General features: G+C 38.2%; 1 long non-coding RNA gene across 1 annotated transcript in view; it reads left to right on the top strand.

Annotated features, from left to right (window-relative positions):
* The window catches only part of LOC116738402, a 296,291-nt gene that overhangs the window by 115,490 nt on the left and 165,074 nt on the right, over positions 1 to 15,727 (top strand). Inside the window, exon 2 of the long non-coding RNA XR_004344296.1 lies at positions 5,097 to 5,243. This is a non-coding gene — a long non-coding RNA (uncharacterized LOC116738402). The remainder of the gene's footprint in view (positions 1 to 5,096; positions 5,244 to 15,727) is intronic.

The following is a 15,727-nucleotide window of genomic DNA, read 5'->3' as shown; positions in this document are numbered from 1 at the left end:
TCCTTTTGCTAATACTTTCAGGACAATAGTGAATAATAATGGAGAGAATGTGCATCTTCCCCCTATTTCGTGTCTGAATAGAAATGCTTCTAAAGTCTTCCCATTGAGTAAGATACTGGTTTTAGAACTGAGGAGTATAAATAGTTTTCATCTCCGTGCCCTCTCCTATTTTCTTGAGTAGTTATTATAATGAGGGAATGTTGAAATTTCATTAGCGCATGTATGGACATAAGTATGGCATAGCATGTTAGTAGATTTCCTAATATGAACCAACCTTGCATTTCTGGAATAAAACACGCTTGGTTGTATGCATTAGTTTCTTAATGTGCTGTTATTTTCTGTTGGGTAAAGTTGTATTTAGTACCTTTGTGTTGATATTCATAGACAATATTGGTCTATGAATTTCATAAAATGTCTTTTTTTGAACACAGTTCTTAGTTGAGGTACCAACATTTTATTGACTGAAACAGAAGTGTTCTTTCACTTCCAATTTATAGTGTGTTGGAACAATTGGAACAATTTATAGAGCGTTGGGACTATTTGGTCTTTGAATATTTTTTGGAATTCACCTGTGACACTGTCCGGCTCGGTTGTTTTTATGAGACTGATCATTAATAACTTTCTCTGTTTCTTCTATGGAAAATGATCTCTTGAAACGTTGCCTCTCTGGGGTCAATTTTGGTAGTATGTGTTTCCCTGGAAAGTTGTGCACTTTATCTAGATTTTAAAACTGAAAGCAAAGATGTCTTTTATAAGCTTAGATGTTTGTAGAATAGACCCTTATGATTTTCTTTTATTTTACCTTTTTTAAAAGTTAATTCATCGTCACTTCTTAATTTGCATAGTTTTTTGCCTTTCCTCTTTGTTTTTCTGGTCAAAATAGCCATGTATATTTTGTTACAGTTTAAAAAAAAAGTCTTAATTCCTTCATTAGGCTACTGTTTTCAGATTCTCTGATCAGTTTCGGCTTCTGCTCTTAGTTCTTCCCATATCTATTGTCCATTGACTTTTGAGGTAGAAATTTAATTTGTTAAAATTTTTTCATTGCTCCTAATGAAAATACTTGACTATAAGAAAAAAAAATGTGATAACATTATATCATGAAAGACTTCTTTTTTGGAAAATAACCAACTGGTTGTAAATTTTTCATGGAAAAGAGATAACAATAACCAATGTGATCTAAAAACAAAATCAGAAGATGCAAATAACCAGATATCAAGACTATAATGTTCGAGTTACTACAACAGGGTGGTATTGTCACAAAGGTGGACAAATGGATCATTGTTTGGATCTAGAAAAAGGTGACACAAACATGGACTCAATATTTATGACAAAAATGAAATTGCAGTTTATTAGGGAAAACATGGTATGGGTCAGTGGTGTATACATATGGGGAAAAAAATGATTCTGCACCTCCTACCTTAAATCATACACAAAGGCCAATTTCAGATGGAGTGTAAATCTGTATGTAAAAGATAAACAATAAAACACTGTAAGAAAACAGAATATTTCCATGACCTTGGACTGGGCGAATCTTCCCAAAATAAGAGCTAAGAAAAACGTGAACCTTTAAAAGACAAATTATCAATGGAAAACTAAAAGATTGTTACTAAACCAAAATTCATTGAGAGTGAAATACACCACAGCCTAAGAAAATACTGACAGTAAATATTACGAATGATGCTAATTAGAGTAAAACCTTGGTTTGTGAGCATAATTCACTCCAGGTTTGTAATCCAAAGCACTCATATATCAAATCAAGTTTCAAGAACCATTGGCTCAGTTGTGATCATGTGACATTTAGCATCATGTACTACTCGTATTGCAAGACCTCATTATCAACCTAAAACTTATAAGAAATGTTTCCTCGTCTCATGGAACACTTTCAGGAGAGGTTACAGTCCAAGGTTATACCATACATAGATACACATACATACACATATATGTGCATATATATACACACATATACCTATGTGTATGTATGTATATGTACACACACACACACAGTAGATTCTTAACCAGAATATATAAAGAAAGCCCACAACTAAAATAACAAAGTGGACAATGTATTAGATTGAAACTTTGAACTGAAACTTCACAGTAGGTAATATCCAGAGTCAAACATTTTTAAAACCTTCACTTTTCATGGGGGAAAGGCAAATTGAAACCACAGTGTAATGCCACGATATGCCCACTAAGATAACTAAATGAAAAAGACTGAAAATCCCAAATATTAATGATGACATAAAACAAAGGGTAGTTTTACATACCGCTAGAATAATAAATGTCTCGCTCATGCATATGCGCGCTCGCACACACACACACACACACACACACACACGCATGTAGGACTGGCTGAAAAATAGTTGCATTAGTCTCCTCTCCAGCTTATGTTGCTAGAAATTTGATAGGTTTTTGGAAAGAATTTACAGGAGACATTGCTCTGCCTTCTCATTCTCTCTAAAGCCCAACGTTGGCAGAGGTGATGAGCTAATACCACAAGATGGGAATATTGGATGAGTTCTTCATGGAACAATCAAAATTTATTCCCTAAGCAAACAATGAAGAATGCCGATGATGGTGGTAGGTGATAAAAATGGGCAAAACAGTATAGAGCTGGAAGGCGTGAACTTCAGACTGGAGTTGTTGAAAGGCACCAAACAGTGTTACAGATGTGGGATGTTTCTGACTCAGGAGAAGCTGCAGCCAAAGAAGAGTCCTCCTGGGAGAACATGGCAAGGGATTTCAAGTCATTCATCCCAGCAGTTGTCATGTGAATGGAAGAGATTGGGGAAGAAAGGAGGGATGAAAGACAGGGGTGGGGAGCAGGTAGGGTAGGAAGTCAGGCCCCTCTGGGTTGATTGGGTTTTTCCAGATGCACATGCCTCGGAGCTACAAAGTCTCTACCGCAGGTGTGAAATAGCGCCAGCAGACAACATAGTGACAATCTTGGAGGAGGCCATCAGGTGCGCCCAAGGAACTGAAATATACCAGTAGACAGTTGTAACTCTAGGCAACGGGTGTGCAATCATAATTGAAAGGAGGAAAACCAAACGGGATAACAAATATGGGCAAACATTTTCATCTTTACCATCACAAAAAAGCAAGTTAAAATCAAAGCCAACCAGGAAGTTCATTTTCTTTGCCTGCCAAATACCAAAAATGTAAAAGTTAGATCCAGTGACAGCAATGAAATCAAACTGCTTGTCGTTCTGTGTCACGACAAGCACAAATACCACGTTCTAAGAAGACGGCCTGTGAATATACATTGAAATCTTGCACATGCTGGTCGATCTAGTGATTCTACCTCTGCAAGCGAAGCCAGTGGTTAGGAACGTTGGTTTAGAATTTGGATGCTGGAGTTAGACTATACGGATTAAGGCTGTGGTTCTGTCATTCCTATTGATGTAAGATCAAGCAAGTTACTGAGGCTCCTTGTGCCTCAGTGTGCCCATCTGTAAGATGAGATTAATTACAGTACCTACCTTGTCAGGGTATTAGGAGGATTTTTATACGTAAAGCAATTAAAACAATATGCCTGGCAAATGCTAAGCCCCACGAAAGACCTTGTTACTATTTTAGGTCTGCAACTGCTCATCAAAAATTCTAAAGTTTTCAGAAATCAGACTTTTAGATTTTAGAAAAGTAATATGAAATATATAGAGGCCATATGATATAATGCCCCCCCCCAGGGTGTTCTGGGGAAGGGCCCATAGTTAAACCCATTAATACTTTCTTTGTAAATTATAAGAATATTCATATTGAGCATTGTAAATAGTGGCTTCATGTCAGTTCAGGCCAGATGTGATTTTCCTACCAAATAAGAATTAAGAAAATCCTTAAGAGAATTGTTGGAGTCTGGTATTGTCATAAGGGATTACGCATCTGTGCTCCATAATATAAAAAAAGTGAAACTTTATGTAAAGTGTATAATACATTATTTAATAAAATATTTATGAACTATTAAAACTTTGAACTGCTTGTTCATATTAAGTAAGTAAACAATACAGTATTGTTTTATGTGTAGGAAAAAAGCTCACCTTAGAAAAATAGTTTGGAAAATAATATACCATGTTGTTAGCAAGGGCTATAATGAGGTGGTGGAAATAGGGTAAATGTTTTTATTTTCTATTGTATTCAGATTTCTAATAAAGATACTACTATTATAATGAAAAAAAATTATCAAATTGACTTAGTATATAGCCTTAATTGTTCTGTAAATTTGATAAGTAATTTGAAAAAGTTGTCTTTTGTCCATTATCTTTCCATGGTAGTAAATGTTAGTATAAATCACTCCTTCATGATAATTAAGTAGAAAAATTTCTTTGAATGTTCTAATGTGTTTCACATGCTGAGTTTCATTGGCTAATTTCAGTTGCACTCTATCACGTAAAACTTAGTATAAACTTAAGGCAAGTTTATGAAAATTAGTATTTTTCATGAAACCAATAGTAACAGCTAAATTTGATATATTTGCTCTTTGCTATGGATAGCATCAAAATATTCCAAATCACTCTTCCAACATGGGAGTTCAGAAGCAGCAAAGGCTTTGGAAAATCAGACAGACATGGCTTCAGTCCCAGTTGTACTGCTGTCTTGTTGTGTAATTTGGAAAAACTACCAGTTGCCTGAATCTTGGGTTCCTTATTTGCAAAAGAGAAGTAATAAGTCAGCTGAAGATGAAATAAGAATTTCTAAAAAGTACCACCCACTGCTTTATAGTACATGCTCAATAAACGAGTGTTCTCTTTTTCTTTTGCTGAGAAAAGGAGAAACATGAGGGAAGGGAAATAACTACTCATTACTCAGCCACTGTTGAAAGCACCTTTATTAATTTGTTCCTTTCGTAGTCATCTGCAGAAGGTGTCCACAGCTTGTCCAAGAGGGAGGTGGGTGGCTGAAATGTGACATGAAGTCTGGGCGTTGGACCCAGAGCTGACATTCTTGATGAGTAGGTTAGCCTGCCAATGAATTACACTGAAAAGATACGATGAGGCTGGTATTCATGTGGTTTGACAAGTATGTGTAATTTTGAAAAAGTAACTACACAGCTTTAACAGATATGTGTTCATTTTCTGTCGCCATCTGTGTTTCAGGACTTTGTGAATGGTGCTTTGGAGCACCTTCAGTGGTCATTGCTCATCCCTCTTCCCGGTACACTTTCTGGAAGGGACCAGCACACATCCAGTTAACTCACGTCAGTGGGGTTGTGGAACAGATCACGCTCATCTCACTGAGATCAGGTAAGGGTTTCAAAATATGTTTGCTCTTGGCAGGTAGTATCTGACCTCATGAGCTGCTCTGAAATCTTTCTGCCTTGTTAGAAATGGGAGAGTTACGTTAAATAACCAGACACAATTTGGATGGGAAAAAATAGGCTACTGCAAAAAAACATGGGTATATGGATTGAAATGTTTATTACTAGCTAAGCATATGCTGATGTACTTAAAGTTATTTTTATTACTTACGTAAAGTATAGGGACTTAGCATTTAGTACAAGGGGAGTTTCAACGCAAGCATTCTTGTAAAATATAACAGCAATACAGTTTTATGAAACCTGTAATTGCTATAATCTACATTATTTTTACTGCTGTAAAATGACTGTAAATTGGAGAGGCTATCTCCTTGAAATGGGTTATGATGAAAATGTACCTATTATGATTATCTTTATGCAAATCCTTCCCTAACTGTGAGCTTCCTTTACCTGTACTTCAAATCCATGTGAGTTCACTTCCGTATATCTTGTGCTCAACATCAAAATCTTCTGTTTCAATATACTAAATTGCCAGTCACTCCAGTTGGGTTTAATCAGCAAAACAGACCTGGAATTGAAAAAAGAACGGTAAAGTTGAATCAGAGTGGAGTAGTTACTGCAGGCAGTCCTGGAGGGTGATGAATTAAATGACCAAAGGTCACAGGCCGTCTCTTAGAAGGACACTCTAGTGGGTACCATGAGGACACAAGCTACGTGATGAAAATGGTGCTTTGGCCATAACACGAATTTGTCTTGGGTGGGTAGATGTTGAGAATTACAAGTTGTCCAAAGGTTTTGCTTCTCAGGCATACAGGTTATTCTGCATCTCAGATACCTGAGATTCCAGGTAAGTCAGTACTCCTAGATGTAAAAGGAAAGACACTGAATATTCAGGTAGAAGATTCGGGACCAGACCTCTTGGAATGCATATTCACCTGCAATGTGTAACAACTTTTCAAGTGTCTTATATACAATGTGGGGAAGGGATGTCCCGAAAGTTACCTAGTGAACAAAACCTGATAAATGGAAACTGGCAAGATTGAAGGTATGTAAAGGCCCTTGATCATAGCACGGTGGCTGAGAACATGGGCTTTGGAACCAAATGAGCATCTGTGGTTCGAACTCTGACTATGCCACCTTTTGGCCATGACGTCTTCTGGAGTAGTTGTGAAAATTATAAGTGCTAATTTACGAAGAGTGCTTAGTACTGGACGTACACATTGAGCGTTCAATAAATGACTATACTACATGGTTGTGCAAACATGTGTCAGGGCTTTTGTAGGTTTACTCATCCCTGATCTTAATACTGTTTTCTTGGAGGGCTTAAATTTCTCATTTGTAAATTCTCCTACCACAAATATTCCTTCATCTTCCCTAGTCAACCATAGGAGGACATTATTATATTTTTCAAGAGTAGAAGTTTTTAAAAATCTGGCATGTATTAAATTTCTGAAGGTCACTGATCATTTAAGCTTGATGATTTCAAATCTGCCGCTTTGTCGTGGGTCTTGATATCGGGTCAATTACCTTACTTCCGAATAGTTTCATGTTTGAAATGAGAACGACAGAATATCTACCCATAAGATGTTCTGTGAATATTAAATGAGACCTAGTGTATGACACAGAAACATGCCACACATGTGAGCTATTACTGATACTGCTATTGGCTGCTATTGTTGTAATTATTCTTCCTAAATACATTCTTACCCACCTCTGGTATGATCACCGATGTTGTCTTTAGTTGCCGGAACTTGAAGCAGAATTTTCTGCGGAATTTTTAACAAAACAGGAATATATGCAAGATCTCAGGTCATGGCTTAAATCTTGAACGTGATTCATTACGTTCGTCACTTTGTGCCCGTAGAATATAATAACTCCAGTTTGAATGCAAATCTCATTTTGCGATGTGACCAAATTACCTCCAAGGACAACTGCTTTTAAAACTCCCCAATTTGATTCTTTCCAGGGGGAACTGTACGACTTCTCTTTTAAATTGCTTCACATTTTAATGATTCTTAATAGCAGATTTGGGCCATTTCATCCATAACATTTTACTCTTGCACCTGATGACCTAAGCTATTGAATCTGTGAAATGATAAACTACTAGGTAACCAGGACACCTTCACTTTGCACTACCTACTCCAGCTGAAGTTCTGACTTTATATGCAGTATGTATCGCCGTTTCATTTCCCGATAAAATGACGATCAAGGAATTCAGCGACTTGCTCAAGGTCACGCCCCCAAGAAATGCGCAGAGGCATAGAGTGTGGGTAGAGTGGCCATAGAGACTAATCTATATCAGTTAATTTCAAAACTACCTTTTATTTTGTCATGTTTTCCACTTTACTCTCCTGTCAAAGGCTCTTCAAGAAAAAAAAGTTGCCTTCAGAGTTAAGACCCAAAATCTGTTTTCGGTCTGATGGAACTAGGCAGTGTTAAGAACATCAGTACCGCTTTGGAAAAGTTTCTAGGTGGTCTGTCCTATTTCTCCTACAGTATCTGCTTTGATTCTTGGGTAGGAGTAGAAATAGGGGTAGATTGAAGGATGGTGAAAGTCTAAGGGAAAACTTCAGGTATCGCATTACATATGTCTAGGATATTCCAGAACAGTTCCTTAGAAGAAAAGTTATGTTCTCCAGTGTTCTGAAGGAAACTAAACATTTGGTTGATACTGGTGGTTAATAGAGACTTCAAGCCAACTTCAATTGCTATGACCTTTTATTAAGTCAATACCTAATCATATTTGGTATTGTTTACGGCAGAATCCAAGGATAACACAATTGTCTTGTTGAATTTCAGTTGTTGGGGCAACCGCAGGGACAAAAAGCTTTTAGTACTTAAATCTTTTTGTTTTTTCAAAACGTATGTCATTTGTACTTAGCGTATATTCTTATTCAATCTTATTTCTACTTTATAAGAAAACGGATACTTCTCCTCCTTATTCACGTTTTCCTTATGTTATTAGTATCCCCTCATCCTGAAAGTATATGGATAACAGTAATTCATAATTCTTGGTATGAATTGACTGGAAAGAGCATAGAATTCCATACAGGTCTGGAATTAACTAGATGATATTCATGAAACAGTTAGGTACACCTTCGCTGTTAAATAACACTGAAACGTCGACTGTCTTAAATACTCTAGACATTGTTCCAGGAGAGTTGTTGCATACATAACCTTATTTAGGTTCACTTCTATAAAAGGATTTCAAGAAGATTGAGGTCTAGTGAATTGTCCTTTTACATCTTATTTTTTGTAAAAGTCAATTTTGTCTAGGAATAGCAAAATGTTTTGTCTATTTCTTGGAAAATTTACTAAGATCTACTTGGGTGTATTGAAAATCTGACAATACAATTAAAAAGTATGGAGGGTTAGCAGGCCAAGAAGAATAATGTGGGTGCACAAATACCTTCTATTTTGTTACATTTGCCCTAAAAACTAAGTCTATGGGAAGGAAAGAGCGGACGTGAAGTCAAAGACCAGGTAGCTGTGACTTAAGGCCCCTTACTTTTTTGGCCTCTTGAAATACACTTTGTTTCCTGAAACAACTTTACTGAGTTGTGAGAATTGAGTGAGATAATGTTTCTGGAAGTGTTCTAGAATTTTAAGGCTCTATAAAAATGGTACATGTGAATGATGCTATTACCACAGGTGTTAACATGGAAACTTTCAATGCGAGAATTTTAAATGTGAAAGTCTTGGGGTGCCTGGGTAGCGCAGTCGGTTAAGCATCCGACTTCAGCCAGGTCACGATCTCGCAGTCCGTGAGTTCGAGCCCCGCGTCAGGCTCTGGGCTGATGGCTCAGAGCCTGGAGCCTGTTTCCGATTCTGTGTTTCCCTCTCTCTCTGCCCCTCCCCCGTTCATGCTCTGTCTCTCTCTGTCCCAAAAATAAATAAAAAACGTTGAAAAAAAAATTAAATGTGAAAGTCTTTCCAATCTTTTAATAAAAAAAATTCCAAAGTTAAGGATTTTTAGTGGGCTTGACATCACACTTAGAAGCCTGAAGTAACTTGTGTTTTTCACGGACAGAACATGTGCATTCACAGTAAATAGTAAATACTGACATTCAGTATTTTATTTTTGTTAAATAATACTCATGTTGGATTATTGAGTCATGAAGATTTGGAAATCCCTGGCACTGGTATCAGAGAAGTTTTAAGCCAGGAAGAACTAAGATTCTATAATTTTGGCAGTTCTAAAGAAGTCAGTTAGAATTATGTATATTCCATAATACAAATTAGAAACTGGAGTGAATTCATTAGCATGTGTGATTAGGAAAGATAATAAGAAGCATCCATTTGCCTGTAAAAACTGTGTTTCTCTACTATAGCTGTGGGCTTGTCCATTTCTCTTTGGGTTCTAACACATACCACCCCCTGTGATAAGAGGCGTTGTTAATAGGTGCAGATCCATTAAGGACAGTCAAGTCGTCTTGATGAATTGACTTACCACTGAAATGTCTCTGTTTACCCTTGTTATATCTCTTGTTCTAAAATCTTGTCCTCACTGAATCTATTCCGGCTTTCTTTGTATTAGTGCCTGCACAGTATGTCCAATTTCCATCTTGTTTACTTTTAAAGTTTGACTTAAATGCTTCCACATAATGCTATTTTCTCCATGCCTCCACTCAGGCCCCTTCTATCCCATCCATAGACTCTGTGTGTCAGTGAATGGAACACCACCCACTCAGTTGCTCAGGACAGAAACCAGGGAAATAGCTCGATTCCTCTTCTCATCGGTCAAACATATCCTAGTGATCCTCAAGAAAACGTCACAAATTTATCCACTTTTTTCCGTATCTGTAGCATGAACCTCAAGAGGTCAAAATCTTCCCTACTTTAGAGTGCCTGACTTCTCTCCTAGCTCCCACCCCTGCCTCCCTTCACTCCACTGCTGGTACAGCAGCCAAGGACGATCTTAGCATACGTTCCATCATTACCCTGTTGAATCCCTGCAGCCTCTCCCGTTGCACTCAGAGTAAACTCTGAGCTCTGACCCGGGCCTGGAAGGCTCCGTATGATTGGTGTCCTAACCCCCTCTCTAAACCCATCTCTCCCTGTGGACCACCCAGCTTTGGTTCCACCTGGCCATTCCATTTCTTGATTCTTAAAAGTTTTGTTTTGTTTTTTTCCTGTTTGGTGCCCCCGCTGTTGCATCTCACTGGAATAAATTTACCTCAGCACTTGGCATTGTTAGCATTTAAACTGAGGCAGCATGCATGCTAAAGAGATCGCTCTTTATTACTTCATCCTCTCAACAAATATTGGTTCAGTGAATGCTAGATGCCAGACGCTGAGCTCCATGCCGAGAATGAATTGCAAAGTCTAAAGATGTTTGGTCTTTGCCTCTCAAGGAGTTTACAAATCCATGAGGAAGACAGACATCATTCAATGCAAGTGCAAATATTCACTGAGGGAAGTCCCATAAAGAAGGTGAGCACAACTCTCTATGAAACCCATAGTAAAACTGAAAGAGACTGAAGTTGTAAATAGTGAAATAGTGAAATAGTTGTAAATAGTGAACCCTGTGAAGGGTTCTTTGACCGTGATCTGAAAGGGGGGTAAGAGTAAAATGATACTGATTAATTAACTCCTAGAAATTCAGTAGAAATCAAAAGCAAACGAATGGAAACTTTAGCTCCTATATGGGACTGCTAACAAGATACATTATGGCCATTTTGATGAGACCCATCACTATTAGTAACTAGTTACAACAACTATCAATTTTTTACAATCTGACTCTGTATCTAAAAGCAAAATTAGGGTTTTTTTTTTCCAATGGAAAAAAATATTTTGTGCACTGTGAGATAAAAAAAAAAGTAAGAAAAGTTTAGTGGCAAGTTTCTTTTTTAAATAAACTTCTTACTGCTTTTTGTAAGCTTAGTAGAATGAAAACGGATTTACGTGGCCGTAAAGATTATCTTAATGAAAACAAATGCTTGAATCTCCAAAAACATATTTCTTAGGTCTCATTCCAATATCTCAACCCAGTTCAACTCTTGTTTTGAACCGGTCTTGAACCTAGAGGCATAATGGGCCAAGATAAGGGACAGGACATATTCTGGATCTCTTTCTTGGTCTGTCATCTCAAATGGTCTGGGTTGAACGTAAACCCAGTAATCTAATTAGAGGTATGACATTTCATATATTCCGTCAAATTGACTGAAATGTAAGAACCTGCTCTTAGTCCCATTCTCCTTTTGTCCTTCCAGCTGTGCTGAAATTAATATTCTCATCTACAAAGTTCTTTCCGCCTACCTAAAGCCATATCACGCTCACATCGTGTATCACTCAACCGTTGATGGTTAACAAACCACCCCAAATTTTTTTTTTTTTTTAAATTTTTTTTCAACGTTTTTATTTATTTTTGGGACAGAGAGAGACAGAACATGAACGGGGGAGGGGCAGAGAGAGAGGGAGACACAGAATCGGAAACAGGCTCCAGGCTCCGAGCCATCAGCCCAGAGCCTGACGCGGGGCTCGAACTCACAGACCGCGAGATCGTGACCTGGCTGAAGTCGGACGCTTAACCGACTGCGCCACCCAGGCGCCCCAAACCACCCCAAATTTAATGGCTGAATACAACAACCATTTATTTAACTCCAGTTTCTGCTGCTCTGGGTGAGGTTCTGCTGATCTTAGGTTAGCCATGGATTTGAGATCAGCTAGAGAGTCAGCTGGGAACTGCTTAGTCCTTAGACTGCATCACTCACAGATCTGGCAGTTGGCTGGTAATTGGGACCATGTACTTGTCAACTCTAGCAGGATGGCCTGAGCCTCTTTTCAGGGACACTGGGTATTGAAAGGATCCAGAGGAAAAGGTCCAGTGCACAGTCACTGTCCAAGACTCTGCTCATACCACTTCTGGTGTTGTTGCACTGGCCAAAGCAACAGACGTTTGGAGGGGAGGATCTGTGACCTCACTATTAATACAGAGAAGGAAAGAATTTGTGGTTATTTTGATAATTTGACCACATCCTCAGATTAAACAGCAACCAAAAAACTCCTATCCTTTGAGTCCCTAAATCAATGCCACCCATTCATGAAAAACACCATTTCTAACTGAATACATAAGTGAATTTCATGTCTTCATCTGTAACAACTTAAGTATCAATTGACGTTTTTAGTGTTAGCAGATGAATGCCATTTTCATACAAATTGATGGAAAGAAACGGGATAACTCAAGTTCTTGGTGGAGCAACTTGAAACGTGTGGATTTCCTTTGATTTCTGAATTTCCTGATGTTGCTGCTGAAGCATCTCCCTATTACTTTATGTAGCCAACGAGTCCTTCTGCTGTGATGATGGTTGGAAGCTTCTTGACCTCTGTTTGCAAAAGTGGTGGCAAAAAGCCCCTAATCTGCCTTCGGGGAGGTGTCTTCACAGCTTCAAGTCCTACAGGCGAACATCAAATTGCATTTTACAAAGGATCAACTCTGTAGGCATATAAAATGCAAAAGAGTGCAGGGGTTTCCCTGTCTCCTTGGGGCAGGCTGGGCAAGAGGCCTGAAATTACAGCGATTACAATCACTAAAACACCATTTCTCACTTTCACACCTGCCTCTGAGTCAGGAGCTTAAGAATGCTTTCTAAAACATGTTCCTTTGAGTTTTCACTTTCTCTAACTAATGGAAATTTGCAGTAGTACTAGTCCAAGTCTTTATTGGTCCTTGGATTTTTTTTTTCCCCAAAGAAAACCCCAGGAGGTGGGGCGCCTCGGCAGTTCAGGGGGTTAAATGTCTAACTTCAGCTCAGGTCATGATCTCCCGGGTCGTGAGTTCGAGCCCCACGTCAGGCTCTGTGCTGACAGCTCAGAGCCTGGAGTCAATTTTGTAGTCTGTCTCCCTCTCTGCCCCTCCCCTGTTCACATTGTGTTTCTCTCTCTCAAAAATAAACATTAAAAAAATGTTTTTAAATAAAAAAAGCCATGAGGAAATAAATCTGAATATGACTGAGCCACCCTGGCACCCCCAAAGAAAATAGATAACCATTAAAAAGTTAAAAAAAAAAAAACAAAACTATATTTGAGAGACAAAGCGCAAGGAGGGGGGCAGGGGTAGAAAGAGAGGGAGACCCAGAATCTGAAGCAGGCCCCAGACTCTGAGCTGTCAGCACAGAGTCCGATGCGGGGCTCAAACCCACAAGCTATGAGATAATGATCTGAGCTGAAGTCAGAAGCCCAACCAACTGAGCCACCCAGGTGCCCAAGAAAATAGTACTTTAATAAGAGTTCAAAAGCTTACAGTATTTTATTTCAACTGTTACCATATACTACATTGGAAAATTACATACTACATTGATCAAGATAGTGTGGAGTTCAAGTATATTTATATAGGCCAATGAAAAAAAAAAGTCTGCGAATATGGTGATTTGACTTCTGATGGATGAGCCAAAGCAATTTCATACAGAAATGCTACTGTTTTCAACAAATGATGCTGGAAGAATTGTATATCCATATGGAAAAAGTAAACCCCAATCATTGCATCACCTATAAAGAAGATCAATTCAATCTGGATGATAGACATACAATCCATAACATGTGAAAGAAAGCAAAAGATTATTTTTGGGACTTTAGCTGAGGCAAAAAGCACTTATAAGAAGGAAAACAAATGATAAATTAGACTTGTAAAAATTAAGATCTATTGTTCTTCATAATACATTGCTTAGGAAATTAAAAGACACGACACAGACTGGGAAAACCTATGTAAAAGAGATAGAATGTTGTGCTTAGTATACATATGAACTCGACAACTTAACCTAGTTATTTGAGTAGACATGTCTAGAATATGTAAGAAATGGCAAATGAACTCATGAAGAGATGCTCAACATCTTTAGATACATGTGAATGGAAACCTCAGATGAAATCACACCCAGCGGGATGAGTAAAAGGAAAGCCCACACATGCTGGGAAGGAGGCAGAGCAATGTAAATCTCATACCTTCCAAGTGCAAATGTGTGACTGCTTTGTGCAACAATTTATCAAGTAAAGCAAGCACTTTCCTTGTGTCTCAGGACCCCAGCACTAGGTATCTCTCAAAAGAAATAAAAACACAAGTTTACACAAAGTCTTGGTTTCAGGTGTTCTTGGAAGCTTTATAACAAAAACTGGAAATACCGCCAGTAAACAAACTGTAGAAGAGGGATAGAATGAGATGCTATCAGCTTCTGTAAAGGAACAGATTATTAATTCACAGATCTTCGTACATCTCAACTTCATTTTACAAAACGAAAGAAGCCAAGCACAAAGCATCGCATACTGTACGATTCTGCTGCTAGAAAACTCTGGGACAGGCAAACTGGAGGGACAGAAAGCGGAACGATGATCTATGGTGATGGAGAGTGGGGTGGGAGTATCAGGTACCATGGGCACAAGGGAACTTTCTGAGGTGCAAAGGATATTCTATATCCTGATTGAGTGGTGTCGATACAAAAGCATCTGTTTTCCCAAATACTGAGCTGTACATGATTTTATTGTATGTGGCTTATATTTCATTGAAGCACAGATATAAATACTTGATTTTCTACAGAGACCAGAAGCATGGTTCATTATATTTACAATCTTGAGTGACATGTATTACTGGATTTCCAGATTGAATCAGAAATTCCAGAATTTAAAAGCTCTTGATTGCTTACAACTTTGAAGAGGGAAAAACATTGGACAAATACAATTGTTGGAAAATACTGGGTTTCCTGCATAAAACATTCATGAAAAAAATGTTTCAGAGTGTATATTTCATTCCCAGCTACCTCCTCTCTTTGTTACGTAATACCGAGAATCGAGGGATGTCCTAACCGGTAAAATATAGAATGTTCTTGTAACAGGTTTTGAGTTCTCATTATTATTTTCAATTATTGAACTGAATTGCTTTAGTATTTTCCTCAGATGACCTATTGTTCCGCTCTGGCCCTTCTTGGAATGCTCAAAAGCTGTGTTCGGTGTCCAGATGGATATTACCAGCTTTGGAAATCATTAGTATCCTCTCTTAGACTCTGATTTTAAAGTGAGTGTGATCTGTGGGCTGGAGGCTACTTGAAGTCGGAAGTTGCTAGTGATAAACTCTCAAGGAGTTCATCTCCAACTCAAGGAGGAGTCTTGTTTTTCACCATCATTAAAAGGACAGGACCAATTGCTTCCATCCCCAGATTTGGAGCTGCTGGGTATTGTGGCACAGCTGCTTCCCACTTTCAATGATTGAGTGCTTTCAACCATGAACACTAAGCTTAGCAACTGGTAAAATCCTGATGCTACATCATAATACTTATAAATATGTAATATTTCTTATGGCTAACACAGACTGAGCCTGTGTAAATTATTTTCATTAACTTATGTTAATACTCATAGATTTATAAGCTTACAGTGAATACAAACGCTGACAATATGAAGAATTGATTTTCTACATTGAAAATGATTTCTGGGGTTGCCTGGGGGCTCAGTTGGTTAAGCCTCCAACTTCGGCTTAGGTCATAATCTCAT

This window comes from Lynx canadensis, chromosome D3 (genome assembly GCF_007474595.2).
Source record: "Lynx canadensis isolate LIC74 chromosome D3, mLynCan4.pri.v2, whole genome shotgun sequence".
Lineage (NCBI taxonomy): Eukaryota > Metazoa > Chordata > Mammalia > Carnivora > Felidae > Lynx > Lynx canadensis.
The sequence above is the reverse complement of the archived record's forward strand: the minus strand, read 5'-3'. Positions and strand labels throughout refer to the sequence as shown.